Consider the following 17,273-nt stretch of genomic DNA (forward strand, 5'->3'; position numbering starts at 1 on the left):
AGCTCTATCTCCTCAATTCAGAAAGTCTGATGGGCTCTGCCTGATTTCTCCCTCCCTGTTAGAGGCCTGGAAACTCTCAAGGCATGCAAATGAGACAATTTTGAATCTCACCTTATTTATTTCCTGTCTCTCAGGGATCACTGTCCTTTGTCGACTGATATCCAGTGTCTTCAAACCATTGTTTCATATATTTTATTTTCCCCGTTTTCTTTTTTTAAGTTGTTTTGTTATTCTATTTTAGTTGGAAGCTGAAGTCCCCTTTTTAGCATTTTTAAAGATACTGTCTCATTGTCCTGTGGCTACCAGTGTTTCTGATGAGAAGTCAGAGTCATCCCCATTATTGTTCTTGTATGTGTGATCAGTTTTCCCCTTTTGGTGGTCTTAAAATATTTCTTTATTTTTGGTCTTCAACTGTCTTACTATCATGTGCCCAGGTATGGTCTTCATTGTACTTGTACTGTTTTGGTTTGCTCAGCTGTTTGGATCTGTGCATTGATACTTTTCACCAAATTTGGGGAAATTTCAATGATTATTTCTTCAATCTCTTTCTCTCCTATTCTTGTGATACTCTAATTATATGCCTGTTAAACATCTTTCTACTGACCCACAGTACACTAAGGTACTGCTCCTTGTTTGTTTGTTTGCTTGTTTTTTTAAGGTGCTGTTCATTTTTTTTTTAATTTTTTTTTCAATGTTTTTATTTATTTCTGGGACAGAGAGAGACAGAGCATGAACGGGGGAGGGGCAGAGAGAGAGGGAGACACAGAATCGGAAACAGGCTCCAGGCTCTGAGCCATCAGCCCAGAGCCTGATGCGGGGCTCGAACTCCCGGACCGCAAGATCGTGACCTGGCTGAAGTCGGACGCTTAACCGACTGCGCCACCCAGGCGCCCCAAGGTGCTGTTCATTTTAAAAAATTAAGATTTATCTTTGTTCTTTAGTTTGGGTGATTTCTACTGACTTATCTTCAAGCTCACTGATCCCTTTGTTTCCAATGTCCAATTTTCTCCTAGGCTCATCCAGTGAGTTATGTATTTCATATATTTTATTTGTCAGCTCTTGAATTTCAATTCACTCTTTTTTATAGTTTTATTATCTCTAGTGATATTCTGTATTCACTCATTCTATTCATCATACCCTTTAACTCTTTGAGCATGTTTATAATAGCATGTTAAGAGTACTTCTATGATAATTTCAGCATCCACATCATTCTGACAGACTACTTTTAACTGAATTTTTTTTTTTTTCACTTCGGGTCATACTTTTTTTCCCTTATTTGTATTATAGCAGGTTTTTTTTAATGTTTATTTTTGAAAGAGTGTGAGAGCGTGAGGGAGGGAGGGGCAAACAGAGAGGGAGACACAGAATCCAAAGCAGGCTCTAGGCTCTGAGCTGTCAGCACAGAGCCCGACATGGGTTCAGTCCCATGAACTGCAAGATCATGACCTGAGCCGAAGTCAGATGCTTAACTGACTAAGACACCAAGTCACCCCCATTATAGTGGTTTTTAAAAATGTATACTGGATGTCGTGGGTGAAACATAATTTATGGATTATGCTATTTTCTTTACTGAATTTTGAGTTTTTCTGGATGACAGTTAATTCATAGTGATCCCTTAGATCTTGTAGAGAGGTGGTTCTCAACCAGGAGTAATTTCTCCCACCCTAGGAAACATTTGGCAATGTATGGAGATATTTTTGGTTGTCACAACTTGGAGATGATGATGGCATATGGTGAGTAGAGATCAGGAATGCTTCTGAACATTTTATAGTTCACAGATAAAGCACCCCACAGCAAAGAAAGATCTGATCCAATATTTCGATAGTCCTGAGGTTGAGAAACACTATTGTAGTTGTTTTAGACATTGTTAGAAAGGATATAGTACAGTTTTTTTCCCTGTTAGAGCATCTCCCTTATTCTAGGGCACAGTTCTTATTTCTAATGTGTGGCCTTTGTGGAATCTTCACTAAATGCCCAAGGTACTAAGTGAAGTCTCTCTGTTCCACTGTGACTGACTAGAACTCTAAATTCTCACAGCACTTTATAACCTCTTATATCTTCATTGAGGAATCACTTCAGCAACCGTTCTCTGGATGGACTCAATGAGTTTTACCCTGCTCAAGTGCAGCCTAGTGCTTGGCCAAAGTCATGAAGGGCGCCTCCATGCAGAGTTCTGGGGATCCAACTTTTTGCATCTTGCCCATCTCAAGTCTCTTTCTCTTTAAATTCTAGCCTTTTAAGCAACCCTAAATTCCAAAGTTTGTCTCCTCTGGCTAATGAGACCACCACTTTCTGTACTTCAGAAAGTACCCTAGATAGAAATATGGGGTCAATATGAAGCTCACCCTACATGTTTCTGTGACCCTTCTGTCAAGGATCATAGCCCTGTATAGTTCGTTGTCCAGTGCTTGAAAATAATTGCCTCATATACTCTGTACAGTTTTATAGTTGCAGTGAGAATATTTCCCATACCAGTCATTCAATCATGGCCAGAGTTAGATATTTCATACTGGAATTGAATGTCAACTCTAAATCTTAGGTTTCCTTATCATTCTTTGAGATGAACAAGATATTCTTTTAATCAGAAGTAATTCTTTGGTAATAGATGAAGATATAATTGTAGCTTCCTTCTCTAGAAAATACTAGAGAGGAACATTTCTGATCTACCTTCTTATTCCATTCTCCAAGGCCATTTAAATGCTGGCTAATGAGAACACACAAGCAATACCTTCTTTTTACTGATGATAATTATAGCTATCTTATATTGTGTGCTTTCTATTGCCAGGCACTGTGCCAGTAGATTTACATACATTTTATTTTATTTAATGTTCACAGCAGCCCTATTTCTTCTGTTTTACTTATAAGGGAACTGAGGTTCTGCGAGGTTAAGTAACTGGCTCAAGTTTGTAGAGCTAGTGAAGTGACAGAGCTGAAACAAAGGCTTAAGTTTGTCTGACTCTAAAGCCTTAAATGTATATCAGTCAGAGCAGGCTAAATGATGTTCCAAACAACCCCTAAGTCTCCGTGGCTAACCACAGTAACGGTTTGTGAAAGTGTTCTTCTCCTTCCCAACACATTCCAATATGGGTTTGTTGGAAATGTCTCCTCATGCCATCCTTCCTGCCTGTGGCCCCATCATTCCCTGGGGACTTGGTGTTCTCTGCTCCTCTACTTCCTCAGAAGACACAAAACAGAATGTAGAGGATCAAGCTGGAGGATTTTCAGGCTGGTAAGTGGTCATTTGTGATCACATGCAGTTGGGCAGAAGTCAGTTACAGAATCCGTCTCGAGGCCAGGAAATATAATCTGGCTATGTCCTCAGGAAAAAAAGAGACTGGGTTTTGGTGAAGAACCAGCCAGTCCTACCATACTATATTAACCCAGATTCTCCCCTAAGTTGCTAGCTGGGAAGCATTTATACACCTTGCTCTAAATGCAGTTTTTCTAATATGTGGAATTTAAGAAGCAAAACAAATGAATGCAGGGGGGAAAAAAAGAGAGGCAAACCAGGAAACAGACTCGTAACTGTAGAGAACAAACTGATGATTACTGGAGGAGAGGTGGGGGAGGGGACTGGGGATGGTGATGGAGATTAAGGAGGGTACTTGTGAGGAGCACTGGGTGTTGTATGTAAATGATGAATCACTAAATTCTGTACCTGAAACTAATATTGCAGTGTATGTTAACTAGCTGTAATTTAAATAAGGACTTAGGAAAAAAATAAAATACTTGTATCTTAAAAAAATAAATAAATGCCATTTTTCTAGGCTGGGGCTTGGTTTAGTATCACACATTATCATCCTTGAGGTTAGTGAAGTTAACACAAATCATGTCCTGAGACAAGTAGGATCTTCAGAAATCATGTATCATATTGTCCCTCAGAGGGGCAATCATAATTATCGATATCCCCAATTTTAAGGGATACATTTTTATTCTTTATTTTTAATACTTTAATCTATAGATGGTATCTACATTATTTTAGTTAGGGCACTACACTTGCTCTCCCATCATTCCATCCTGTCATATGCTGCTTCGACCTGGGCTACTGAGGAGTCAATGCCTTGTTTTCTTGGTCTTTCTTTCCTTGTCCATGTGTCAGGATTTCAGAATGGTATCTTCCAGTGAAAGCTGAGAGTCTGTAAACACAAAATGGGTGTCAGGAACTTTCTGTCGTGAAAGCAACATCAGTGCTAAATTAACAGCCAAAAAATAATCACCATTGCTTCTCAGCCTTTTGGCTAAGATCAAGTATAGTATTTGTTCTTACCAGTTTAATATCTGGTGTGTCCTCTGTCCTAGGACAATATATTAAGTGGATTTTTGGAGCAGGAAGATGGAACAGGAGCTGGCTCTGTACACACCATGCATCAACCTGGTATCATGATACTTCTAGGAAAGATGCACCCTGTGGGGTTAAAAACCATGAATTTGAGGAAGACACTTCCAGAAAGGACGTGTAGGGTCCTTTGGGAAATGGCAGCAACACAAGGGACACCAACAGTTAACTTAGAAGCAAATCGGCAAAGCCTTTGGTCAGGTTGCTTTGCTCAGTCCGCCTTTCTTTTGATTTGAGTACATCCAAACCATCTGTTTGTTTGGAGTATTTGAGCAAGTTCCCTGAATTTCATTCCAACTGCACCTGCCCTAAACCTGGACCTTCTTTGCCCTCCTGATGACAACACATCTAACATTTCCCTGTCTTTAATATCTTTCCTCCTCATTCATCCTGCAGAGGACTGCCATTATCTTTAGGTCTTATTCTTGCTCAGACACTTTTGGCACCAGTGGCACATTTCTTTCTTCAAATCACAGCTCTACCTTATATCTCTAACTTTGTGTCTGGGTTCTTCCCTCATTCACCCCCTGATCCAGTCAGACTGGTGACCTTTGTGTTCTAGAACTTGTTCCATACTGTTTCTCATCCATGCCCTTATAAATGGAGTTCCCAGTATCTGGGAACCTCTCATCTCTCCTCCTCGAAGTCCTAGCCAGTTTTCAGGGCCCAAGTGAAAATTGATCTCTTTTCTGAAGTCTGTACCCATGTTTCTGGTTAAATAAATCTCTCTCTTTCCTGTGTTTGTGTAGCGCTTTGTACTGCTCACAGTCTGCTTTGTGTCTCATCTTCTCTGTTGGGCCACAAGAGCCTAGGGAGCAGATGTTTTGTGAACCTTCCTTTCCACCTCCTGTAGTGCCCAGCATCACACCTCGCTCAGCAAAGATGCTTAGAAATGCTTATTGGACAAAATTAAAAGCAGACTGTGACATCAACTGTACAAAGACCTTTTTCTCAAATTAATCTGGAAACTAAAAATAGACTATCCTCAAAATGATTAGATAACATACTTGAGATAAACTACTTATGTACAACCTAAAAGTGCATTTAGATGGACTCTCTTTAAAAAAAAAAAACAAAAAAAAACAGAAACAATCCCTTCAAAAAGTTAATTTTCTAAATAGATCTATAGTATTTTTTTAATGTTTTTTTTTTTTGAGAGAGAAAGAGAGAGACAGAGCATGAGTGGGGGAGGGGCAGTGAGAGAGGGAGGCACAAAATCTGAAGGCTCCAGGTTCTGAGTTGTCAGCATAGAGCCCAACATGGGGCTCGAACTCACAAACTGCGAGATCATGACTTGAGCTGAAGTTGGACACTCAACCTACTGAGCCACCCGGGCGCCCCTATGGTATCTTTTAATGGTCTGCATTTCTCAAAGATAACATTAAATGCTCTAATCAGGTAGGGAGAAAGATTGGAATTATCCCCATAAGATGTATTCCGATTTCCAGTTTCCAAAAAGGCATCTGAAATGATGGGTATCGAGTGTGCCCGGGATGGCACTACTGCTGGTGACTTCTTTGGCAATGTCCTAGATACAGTTCTGCTCGTAGGTTGGCTCTGCCCAGGAGAAGCACAACTTTTGTTGGAAAGCACAACCGCTGGTGCAGCATCGAAACAAGTCATCTATACGAGAGAGATCCTTCAGAGAGGATGTGTATCTTCATCAAAATTCTAACTGCATTGAAACTGTCACTCAAGGAGTTAACATCTGTGAAGAATAAAAAATGCAATGGAGAGGTTTCAGGCAAAGCATGGGGAGCCTGATAAAATTATTAGTGAATTAAATTCAGACAGATGGCTTTAGAAAGAAATGAAGTACACAAACCTTATGTAGAGTATAATGACTCTCACTCTGACAGGGGCTTTGTCAACAGGGTAAGCACTTTTTTTTTTTAAACTGGATTTTCAAGCAGTTGAAAGTCAAATTCTTCTCCTTTTCTGAGGTGTTATTTAGTACTTAAACAACAAAAACAACAATGGTTTGTAAAGCCACCCGGATAGCCTCAGACTCTGAAGCTCCGGGAGGAGCTGCACAGCGTGATAGAAGGCAGAGGGTAGGCGTCACTACTGCTGCTGCTTCTTACTCTCCTCAGACTCCCTGCCCACATCAATAGGTCCTTGGCAGCTAAAATATTTCTACAGAACAGAGGCCAATCATTAGCTCTGCTTACAACAGCAGGATACCAAGGGAAGCTTCCAGCCATTAAACACACACATGCAGACGAAAGACACAAATACACTGATTTCTGCCTTTTAAAATTTCAGTTTTTACCATTGTCTTTGGTTGAATTAAAAAAAAAAATAGCTCTTAGAGCACCCCACTTAATACTATCATTTTACATTTAGACAAAAATGGTGCGAAAATAATATGTTATTTCTCTCTCAGAAATTCTTTTTCCTTATGGTTTTTATGTTATCTTCATGCATTTGGCCCCAGGAGCCCCCTCTTTCAGGTGACTGGCCCCAGCATATTCATGCTTGGACGCCAAAGGCCAGGCTGCTTCTTAGCAATGGACTTTGCCTTTGTTCCAGACCAGATGTTCTGTTTCTCCCTGGTAACAGTTTGCATTGTGGTACCTTATTATACGGTGCTCTCTGGAACTGGTGCCAGGGTAGCCTCCAAATCAGCCAAGAGCAGCGCTGAATCAATGAGACAGCTGGCGGCCTCCCGAGGGAGGGAACGTTTTTACCTTTTTGATTCATGCAGTCTCCGCTAGTTCAGATCCAGGATGCCATGAATGATTTTTCTTAGCGACAGGTGAGAACAAAAAAGCTTTGTAAACCTAATTCAATAGAAGCTGGAGACTCGGTGTGCTATTGATTAAAGGGAGAAGACGATGAAGAGGAAGCGTACACACAGTCCAGTTGCATTTTCCCCATAATCGACTTCTGTGCTCTGGCCTGTGTTGGAGCTGTCAGCTTTGCCGGGAGGAGAGGCTTGAAAATCAAGAGTATTGTGTCTGTTGACCTCGGGTTAGGATTTTAATCATGTCTCTAAGATTGCATATTATCTACAAAAACAAGAAGATTACTCCCTTTTTTTTTTCATTTTTCTAGCTATAAAATTCACTGATCTATTGCTAACTTTGCTAAAAATTTAAGGTGACTTTAATGGGCTTGTTGACATCATCCAGGCTTTAATGTTTGGGTTGTGTTTATTTATTAGGGCTATGGATTGGGGTAAATATCATCCACATTTACACCCAAGGATTACAACTCAGTGTGAGTTCTTGCCCTAGGTCCTACACATCAGCACACTTATTGAGTGAACAAGAACGCTAGTCCTACCCTACTGTGTCTCCCACTGCTCTGTAAAAGCAGGCCAGTTCTTGAGCCATTGTAATCAGAGGACCATTAGATGAGATGCCACAGTACCTGAGATCTCTAGTCCCAGTGTGGTGGAGAGGAGAAAATGAGACAGTAACAGAAGTCAGAGACCCTGTAGTACATCATCCCCATCAATCATGGCAGACGTGTTGGCAACATGATGGATGACACCCAAACACTGACCTTGGTGGGTCAGCCTTTGTCACATAAGTAACAGAATAAGTCAACACAGTGGGTCTACCTACCATCAAATAGGAGCGATAAGCTGTGACTACAGCAGAGGGAAAATGAACATTAGTGTCAAATGTTGTCTATATTTCTCTGCCAGAAGTAGCTGGTATCTTATTGTTCAGGCATTGAATTGGATGGGATATTTTAGGAAGGAGAAAAAAATGTTATCAAGGCATGCTTGTAGCATTATGAGTTTTCCTCTTAACTAAGCTATTAAATAAGACAGTAGTGAGTCTGTACAGTATACATTCTTATAGAGTGAAAACTATTATAACATAGATGACTTTAAACCTGAATATTGGCTCATATACATGCAGTTCAACACTTAATTGGTGACAGATGGTTTGGCTTGGGGATAGACATAATTTAGTCTGGGAATTCTGGTGACTTTCCCATGGTAGTCTTAGAATTTGTCTCTCTAACAATCTTCCAAAGTTTCACAGTTATAAATGACCTACCCCAAATCCCTTCTCTGAGTTTAAATATTCCTTGATTGGTCATAGAAAGTAAGGAGAAATTCTCAATAATGAGCAGCAGGACATGTGGAGGGCTTGACAGCTACTGAAGATAAAAGAATTGGTGAAGAGATTATGATACACTTGCTTTTCATAGGAGTGAGGTTGGAATAGATTGAAGCAAGACCTGCCCATTTATTTTCCAGATGGCTTTGTGCCATGTTGTAAGAAATTCAGTCAGCTTTATCATTGAGAACCACTTCCCTAACCTAGTGGAATCACTGAAAATCCTGTCTCATCTCTTTTGAAATCAATATTAAAAAATCAAGAGACCCAGATATCGAGTGCTTGTCTCCCCTTCAAAGTCAAAAACTCAGGTTGGTGTCCTGAGGCATCCAGTCAAGGGGAGCCAGTCAGGTGGTACATTCACTTTTAGGGTCAGAACTTGCATATTTCCAATCCAGTTAGTTCGAGTTGGCATGTACTTTTCTTGAAACATCTGTGTGCTTACCACTGTGCCAGCCATCAGTAAAGAGTTTTTTGTTTTTTTGTGTGTGTTTAGAGAGAGAGAGAGAGAGAGTAAGTGGGGGAGAGGCGCGGGGGGGGGGGGGGGGAGAGAGAGAGAGAGAGAGAGAGAGAGAATCTTAAGCAGACTTCACACTTAGCACGGAGCCTGATGTGGGGCTCAATCCCATGATCCTGAGATCATGACCTGAGCCACCCACATGCCCCTAAAAAGAGGCTATTTTAAGGCAAGCAAATAAAACATTATTTATCATAACAGGTCTTATAAGCTTTTGGAACTTTAAGAAGTCGGTAAAAACTGAAAATGCGTATGAAGTCAGGAAGGATTTAGGGAGAAAAGGGGCAATATTATATGCATACTAGCTTTATTAAGGAAAAGAAATCTCGGGGTGTTTCAGAGTCAACCTTCCTGCTTTTGAGATTGGTATCAGGGAGGATGAACATATCTTCTCATGGATGGCCTGATGATATAAGCTATTTGTCTGATCCAGAAAGCCATTTCTTATGTTCTCCAGCTCTTGCAATTGGAATAGACACAGAGCAGCCAAAACATGTGGATGGATTGTGTTTGGCTGTGTGGACTGTTGTCTAGAGAGAGAAGATAAGGCATAAGTGCTGATGGTATTCTGGATGTGTTTCTTTCCTTTCTGGGTGAAAGCCAAAGATGCTAGTAGGCTGAAAACTGAGTTGTCTTGGTAATCTTTCCTATTCTTCTTAACTGCAGGATTTACAAGACACTGCTCTTTGGGTCTAGGTATCATTTTGGGATCATATCATCATAATTCTATGAGTATGTGCTGGGAGGGCAAAGTTGCAGAGCAATTGCTCAGCTGTGCTGGGGAAGGAGGCACTTACCAGCACACATTTGAGCCCCACTTGTCAGAGTGAGTTTCACCCAGGCACAAGGGGAGCATTAACTTGGGCAGTGTACCTTTTAGGAGGCTTAATTTAGTTTTTTCTTCCCTTTAATTGTGTGATTTCAGTATTTTAGCCACAATCCCTAGGCTGTAAGAACCTTTAAACAGCTCTTTATTATGAAGCAGGACATGGGTTTTTGAAGAAGAATGAACAGGGAACTGCATAATTTATAGGAAAACTGCATGATAGACTTTTTCTTTACAAAGAACATTGGGGTTACATTGGCACTAGCCAAATACCTTTTTAATGAATAGTCAGTAATCAGCAGCAGCTACAGTAAATGCTTGATTTTTTTCCTTTTATGTGCTATGAGTCCATAAATTAAGCATCTGATTCTGATTGCTGTCATGAATACACACGCTTTTTGCCACCCACCCCCACTGCTCAGATCCCCTGCATCAGTTCATGCTCAGTTTAGAGCAGTGTGAAAATTGGAGGGCAAATCTCTTTTAATATGTTCAATTTTCATCCACTTTAAATACTGTGATGGAAAAAGGATGTTGACAATACACTCCACTTTCTTTTTTGGATCTAGATCACAGTTTGGGTTTTAAGACAGCAGTATTATGTTCTAGACTGTAAGAAAAAGAGTTTATACACTCTTTTATATATATATATTCAAGAGCCATTAAAATTAATTTAATTGCCAAGGTATCCTTTTTTTTTTAAAGCAGAGCTTTATCTGAATTGTAAGCTTTCCATTTGCTCATTCCTCTAAGATTTTGCACATGCTATTTTCATCACTTGGAATGTATCCTCCTTTTTTCTATTCTCTGCTTCTCAATATTTCTAAATTTAACAAAACCCCAAACAAATGCTTCAGGAAATTATTCTTTTCTAATGTCATCTGCAGCCAATCATCTTCACTTCCCTCTCAGTGGTTCCTTAGCTTCTGTGAAGTTAATGTGAACAGATGGTTATTAATTTATAACCATGATCCTGTCTGAAAGTTTAAGAATATTTTTTAAAAATCTAAACATTTTTTCTAATTTCAACAATGTCATCTGTGGTAGTTATGGCTCCAAGCCAAGCAACAAAGTCTATTTATCCCAAAGTATGGATTAAGTACAAATATTTAAAAAGCATCATCAGAAAATATTATTGTAATATTGACAATAAAATAAAATCTTAGAGCTTCCTGTGTCCCAGGTACTGTTTTAAGTCCCTTACAAGTGCTAATTCATTTACTTTTCACAAAATTCCTGCAAGGCAAGTACTATGATTTTGCTTATTTTACAGAGGTGGAAACTGAGGCACAAGAGTAACTTCTCAAGTTTGCAGAGCTAAGTGGTAGAGCTGAAATTCAAGTCCAGGAGTATTCAGAAGATAACTTTGGGGCCCTGTTAAGTGCTTTAGTTAGCAAGAAGAAAAACAACTTCATAAATGTGGGTTCTGATAGTTTCCTCAAAGGCCCACTAGATGGCAGTGTTGTCTGATACAGCTCTGTGACTAAAGGGGCTTAGCCAGGACCTAGGGTTTATAGGGGGAAGTGAATGTGAGAAATATGTGTGGAGTGTTTATTATTCAATTGCCATAACTTGGAGAATGCCTTATTAATGGTTGTCACTTGCTGTTATACTTAACTTTTTTTGAGTTTATGTTTTTTCTCTAGCTCAGTAAATTATAGTATTTTAAGGACAGAGAATATTGTTTCTTTCCACAGCTCCTGCAACTGAGTTTCTCATACTTGGAAAATGGCAGAAGTCTTTCCTACAGAGTGCAGAAGTAAACCTTGCCATGGGAGAAACAGCTTCCTGATCAAGATATTTCCTCAGCCAGGTAAGTTTCTTACTGCACCTCAGGTAGTGATTTGAACACCATATTCATGCAGTTAGTATTGTTGAATACATGTCATACGACATTTGGAACCTTGACTTTTGCATAAGTACAGTGATTTTGTAGTTTAAGGGTGAAAAGTATCCCTTGTGTCATTCCGTTAGCTGAAGAGAGTGACTTTTGCTGCTCTCTTTTGTATTTCACTGTGACTGCCTGAGGAGGGAGTGACAGGGAATATGGAGGAAGCCCAGGAGGAGACTTGGGTAGGATGTGAACACTGTGGAGAAGTGAGGTGTTTAGCTTTGCATTAGGTAAGCAGAATTTCAACAAGTCAGGATCAGCAAATTTGTGCGATGTTCTGGTAAGCCACTTCCCTTCTGCAGCCCACTCATTAATTTTCGGAAGCCTGACAGAATGGCTAAAAGGATGATCAATTTCAAGTGTCACTCCTGGCGTGTTTTTAGCCTTATGTAAAAGGAGTTCCTGACAAGTAACCCTGTTAGTGCCCTCAAAATGTCTCCTATTATTAAATATTGGGAATAAGCTGAAATAATGAAATGAGCTTTTTTTTTTTTTTTTTTTTTGTCACCAGTGTGGTTGGTCTAGGAGATGATGAGATTAGTGTCTATTACTGACTATTAGGTGGGCTTACCTAAGACTCAAACCAGCAAAACCTTGAGAGAAATGAACACATTTCAAGGAGAACTACTTTTCTTTAGTGGATTTGTTTGGAACAAATGGTTTATCTCTACTCATTTTGCAAGTGATTGCATAACATTGTTACCTAGCAGATAAAATCCTCCTTCTCTTCCTCCTCCTCCCTGAGAAATTTTATTCTAATATGTTGCTTTAATCCTGGGTAGGTAACTGGTGTTATCTGGGCCGCTGAGCTGCCCCTGAGAGAGTCGTGGGTGGCACTGTGGGTGTCTCTCTACCAGAGGGACACAGTGCCTTTCTCTCCTTGTGTTTGCTTCTCTCTTTATCCTCACTCACTCAGGTATTTTCTTTTTTCCCTTCTTTCCTGGATGTCACATTTGCTTCCTTTTCCTTTTGATAACACCTTCTATCCTTAAATCTTTAGGCCACGTCATAGATGATGTTGGACATTTTGATGCCTGTTGGCACTAAAGCATTTGCTGATGCTGGTCTTAATTCCTTTTATATCCTAATATTTGGTGAACTAATTTTATTTCCAATGTGCTTCGTGAAAAAAGGAGAGAAAGTTATTGCAGAACCCAGTTGCAGAATTTCTACTGCAAAGATGTAGAAAATTCTAAGAAAGATAAAGCCTTAAGGTGAGACAAACATTGCATGACCCTGTATGTGAACAGGTAGTGGCAAATGTGAGTGCCTGCTCACAGGAGCCAGGTACTTAAAGCAAGTAAATGACATAGACCTAGTAAGAATGGAAAAGAATGGAAGAACATGTAAGCCATTCAAGGGGGTGGGGGGCAGCTGCTGTTCAAGTCTGAAGCTTCTGCCCTTAACAATGTGCAATCTACATGACTTTAACTTGGGGTGATGCTAACTAATCTCTATATATCTGTATGTATGTGCGTGTGTGTGTGTGTGTGTGTGTGTGTGTGTGTGTGTGTGTATAGTTCTGGGGAAGAAAGAAAGAAAGAAAGATAGAGAGGGTGCCTGGGTGCTCAGTCAGTTGAGCATCCAGCTTTGGCTCAATTCATGGGACTTTGAGCCCTGCATCAGGCTTGCTGCTGTCAGCACAGAGCCTGCTTCGGATCCTCTGTCCCCCACTCTCTGCCCCTCCCTCATTCATGGTTTTTTTTTTCTCTCTCTATCTCTCTCAAAAATAAAAATAAACATTAAAAAACAGAAAGAAAGAAAGATAGGGAGAAGGAAAGAAAGAAAAAGAAAAAAAAACCTGTCTGCAGGCCTAGAATATCCCTAGGCAGCTTATTTGTGACTCCTGCTATAAATACTATGAATTCTAGAGATAGATTATTGTAATTTTGTTACACCTGGGAATCTTAATGTTACCACAGTGTTCTGACAGAAGTTTTAGCACAGTTTTCTGGATGAATGTTCACCCACTCAATTAAAACTCTGTAACTCATCAGAATGTGAAATTCTGAACTAAGACTGGAAACAGTAAACTGACTAGTTAAACAACATCACTTACTGTTAAAATACGAAGAGTTATTAATTTATAAAGCTAATTGGATTGGAATCCAGCTAAACTTAACCAGAGTTACATTCTAATTGCTCTTTTACTTTAGAAAATATCAAAGACCAGGAGATAATATTTTTATGGTGACAGTTCTTAACAATCCATGCAGGTCTTCAATAGAAGCCTTTATTAGAGGAGTGGTATTTGAAAGAATAAAGTGTAACAGGCCAACTTTATGGAGTTGACTCAGACTGCATTAGAAAAAAAAAAGAATTTATAAAGAATGTTAAAAAACACAGCCTTCATTCCATATGTACTAGTATCTAATACTCTCATAATGTATTTTTTAAAAATTTTGTTTTCTGGAATGTTGTCTGAAATACAGATTTTACAAACCGAGTTGTTTTCAATACTTTGAACCAGTTATGAATTGTTTCCTTTGTGTTAATAGAGCTGTCAGGCTGTTTGTACTCATGTTGCCTTTGATGTCTATCAAGAATGGACACCCAAAGAGAAGGCTGGGAGGCCTGTTTGACGCAGCCCTCCTGTAGATGCAAAGTGACTGACTTTCCCAAGTGGAAGAGCGTATACAGACAGTGTGACAGGAGTAGAGGATGCTCTGTCTTCTGGGGCAAACGACCACTGATATTTGAGCATTGCACTGTGAACAATTCTGTTCAGACATGTTTCTCAGATGTTTGCCTCAGATTGCAGGGGCTTTTCCTTTTGTAACCCAGGTTACAATAACCTTAGAGACCCCTATGAGTCCTTTCAGGTTTCCTGCTCGATGAGTTTCCTCTAGCTGTTACCCAGCCTTCTGAAACTGTGTGGCCTGCCAAGCTTCTTGGGAATCCTGACCACATCCACTGTACCTTACAGTCCTGTCAGGAAGTGTCAACTGCAGTTTAATCCCCAATACCGAGGACGGTCAAAATGCTAATCCCCACCCACTGTGGGCTCCCAGGAGCGGTGCTGAGTCCTTACACAGGACGCTGGAGGTCTGTACGTGTCAAGGTTTGTCTCCTGTCGCAGCTGCCTGAGGAATCCTGAACCCTGCCTTGTGGCCACAGCTGTGGGAAGTCAGGCCCCGCAGGGCATCCCCACTTGCCAGCTCAACACTGCTGCTTGCCTTGCACGCAGATGCCTCTCAGGGCAGGTGACTTTTACCTCCTTGGGCTCTGTCATTCATGCATTCCACCTGGTGACCTTTCCTTCATGTCTCTTTACTGGGTGCCCATTTACGGGTGCAAACAGTGTCTCATTACCAGCTCCCTCGCTTTGTCATTTGCCAGCTTTGTGTCAGGCTGCGGTCTGTCAGCAGCCTGACACTCTCAGTTCAAAACCAATACTCCTGCTCATTGTTGCCCACACATGTCTCCTCTCTCGCCTCTGTCTGCCATTGGACGGAGCCTCAATGCCATGCTCAAGGTGCCATTGTGTGGTACAAAGGAAGACAGGGTTAGGAGACACTCTGAACTCAATCACTTGTCAAAGATTATGTCTTTATGAGGCACTTTTAATTAGGCTTTGCTATTTGGTTTCTAGCTTTTCCCTACATCCCTCTCACCCTTCTTATCACTTATCCACATGCCCACCAGAGAGAACTGTAATAACAATGAAATGGGATTTTAACTTGAACAACTATAGGACTTGAAAGGTGAAGGTCAGGGCAATAGCAATGCAATGAGTAGGAAGAACAAACAATTACAATTCAGTTGCCACCCATATACCTCTGTGGGGAAGACGATAAACAATCATAAGGCTCCTTTAAGGTTTTGCACAAGACAAGAAATCATCTACTTTGTTTTATGTAAGGCACATGGTTTCTGAAGCTGCTTGGTCTTGTCATATGACTATACTTTCTTCTCTTCAAATGTTTCATTTCTCTCTCTCTTTTTTTTCTTACTGGATGTAGAAACCCTTTTCCTACCATAATGGCATTGAATTGAGTAGAACTGCATTTCGTTGACAGTACAAAAGAATATAATCTGGCTTGTTGTGTAAGCCAATACGTGTATGATGTGCCTACATTTCTACCTGGACTTCTGTTTCTGTGAGCAATGAGTGAACACACACACACACACACACACACACACACAGAGCTCCATAACAATCTCTTGTCATAGATGCCTAGATGGTAATGTTTTATGTAAATAAAGTCTCTAATTAATTTTTATGACCCATGCAGGCTTCTGCAATTCCTTTTCTCAACACCAATGTGTACAGAGTTAGCATAATATTAAAGTTCTTTTATCAATTTTTATTCTTTAATCTGCTATCCTATTTCTAATTGGTTAACAGCTTAAAAGTATATTTTTTTCTTTTGAAATATTTTTTCCCCTTAAGCTGGAAAATTTTGTAATTAGGTGGTGTGATAAAATCAGTAAAACAAAAAAAGACTCTCTCAAGATTTAACTTCCTGTGTGCTATCTTTGGACAGCGACTTTGCAAGGTGCCTGAGAATGCATGGCCTGAGAATTTGTTTGGACTGCACTTTTTTCAATAATTGAAGTAATAGTTCATGTGTGGATGCAGATTATAAAGTTCTGTAATAGTTCCCATTTGTTCATATTTTTATTCTTGCTGCCAACATCTGCTTTATTTTCTGAATGCATTTGTAAGTACTCTCTAGAAGCTATATGAGAAGTTAACCTTCTCTCTTCCAGAAGATGAGGAAATACTAACAGATGAGGCTTTAAGGCATCTTTTTGCATCTTCCCCTATTCCCCCAAAACTGTGAATTTTATCCTATTTTGGTTTCATGATCCACACAGAGTAAGGACATAATTTCATTCATATTACCTCAGTCAGGTATGTGCACCAACAGGCATGTACTTTTTACACTGAGAGGAATTCTCACTGTTCGTTGCAGAGAACTTCTTTTTAAAATTTACTGGTAGTAGGATTTTTATTATATTTTAGTCTGGAAACAGAAGCATTCATTCCTCTGGGGTCTTTTTCTGTGTGTGGAGCCAAAGAAAGTCTCTAGAAGTCAGGAGCTGTGTCTTCGCTTTGTGTTGTTATGGGTAAATTGTAGAGGTTTCTCGTTACAGATTGTGCACTTGGCATCCTCTTACAGGCGCAACAGACCTTTCCACTTAGTTACAGGATGTGTTTCTGAAGACAAATTAAATCTTTTCCACTGAGAGCAGAGAGATCTTTTCTTTTTCCTCAGCCAGAAAAGATCTGGTTAGCTTATGTTAATAACAGAATCCCCCATATTATGGCATAACTCTCCCTGCACACCGTCTGAAATGCTGCTCATGTGATTGGGTGTAATCAGGAAGTGGGTGGTATGATTAAATAGGCCTAATTTATGTTGGGGGTAGCTTGGAGCTAGAAGCTTCAGAAAATATGTATAAGAACTTCTCACATTTTGTTACTTTAATTAAACAGTTTAAAATGCACATTTCCCCAGAATTTGATATCCTACCCCACCCAATAATATTCTATGTTGTAAATACATTGAATTCTCATAATCAGAAATTCTTGATAAATTTTACACCAACTGCCGGGAGAATAGCGTAGTTAAAGAATCCAGAGGGTGAGGTTGAAACAAGGTCAAATTAGAGGCAAA

General features: G+C 39.9%; 1 protein-coding gene and 1 non-coding gene across 2 annotated transcripts in view; both read left to right on the forward strand.

Annotated features, from left to right (window-relative positions):
- The window catches only part of NXPH1 (neurexophilin 1), a 397,537-nt gene that overhangs the window by 49,581 nt on the left and 330,683 nt on the right, over positions 1 to 17,273 (forward strand). Inside the window, exon 2 of the mRNA XM_019825521.3 lies at positions 11,456 to 11,571. The gene's annotated coding sequence lies outside the window, so the exon portion shown is untranslated. The remainder of the gene's footprint in view (positions 1 to 11,455; positions 11,572 to 17,273) is intronic.
- Positions 4,219 to 4,409, forward strand: LOC111559662. Its single transcript, XR_002740787.2, has one exon. It is a non-coding gene; the product is annotated as a U2 spliceosomal RNA (small nuclear RNA).

Source organism: Felis catus, chromosome A2 (genome assembly GCF_018350175.1).
Source record: "Felis catus isolate Fca126 chromosome A2, F.catus_Fca126_mat1.0, whole genome shotgun sequence".
Taxonomy (NCBI): domain Eukaryota; kingdom Metazoa; phylum Chordata; class Mammalia; order Carnivora; family Felidae; genus Felis; species Felis catus.